Raw genomic sequence first — 1,177 nt, forward strand, 5'->3', positions numbered from 1 at the left:
AGCATCATTCAAACACCTATTTTTAATATAAAATTTAATTTGTATCTTGTAAGAATTATAAATCCAAAATAAATGTCATAAAAAGAAGAGATTAATAATAATAATAACTTTGTTATTAAGTGTTGTCAATTCAGTTCTGACTTATAGCAACCTTGTATAGGGCTTCTGAGGAACTCCTGGTGGGTTTGAACCAACCACCTTGCAATTAGCAATCCAGTGAATAGCTATTATTAGTTGAGATCTTCCTGCACACAAAGGCATTTCTAAACTGCACAAAGAAATGAAGGTTAATGATCAGATTTAAATAAATAAATAAATAAATAAATAAGCTGCCAAGCATCAATAGGAGGTATCTAGTCACTGCTATGATATGAATTGTCAACTCAGATGATTTTTAACTGTTAACACAAAGGTAACAGAATAAAGAAGTATGGATTTTGTCAGGGAAAAAACATACTTCAGAGTTCACATAATGTTTGCAATGCATTTAGAAGAGGCATATCAAATAAAAAATTGGTTGTGTACATAGATTCAAATAGGAAAATTAGAACTAATGAACAGAAGCTAAAAGAGACATGTCTGCTACATAAGAGTCTAAATAATGATACACGTTTAAATTGTAGATTTAATGACTTTCTGGCTAAGAGAGTCATTCCCACATGAAGGACTCAATATCAAATAATAGGGCATATTCTAAAGTGATGACTCATTGATATGTCAACTGATCATTAAATGTTGTTTTTACCTTCTTCTCCAGCCTATGCACTAGCTACATGGAACCAGAAAACCAAACAAAAGTTTCAGAATTTCTCCTGATGTGCCTCTCAAATGAAGTAGAGCTTCAGCCTCTCCTCTTTGGACTCTTACTGTCTGTGTATCTGGTTGATGTTCTTGGGAACCTGTTTATCATCCTGGCCATCAATTCTGCCCCCACGTCCTCACCCCCATGTATTTATTCCTGCCCAACCTGTCCTTTGTTGACATCTGTTTCATCATCACCACCACAGTCCCAAAGATGCTGGTGAACATCCAGACACAGAGACATAACATCTCCTACATAGGATGTCTCACTGAGGTGTTCTTTGGAATGATGTTTGCTTAATTGGACAATATACTCCTGACTGTGATGGCCTATGACTGGTTTGTGTCCATCTGTCACCCACCTCCACCCCCACAC

Source organism: Chrysochloris asiatica, unplaced genomic scaffold (assembly GCF_000296735.1).
Source record: "Chrysochloris asiatica unplaced genomic scaffold, ChrAsi1.0 scaffold00493, whole genome shotgun sequence".
Taxonomy (NCBI): Eukaryota; Metazoa; Chordata; class Mammalia; order Afrosoricida; family Chrysochloridae; genus Chrysochloris; species Chrysochloris asiatica.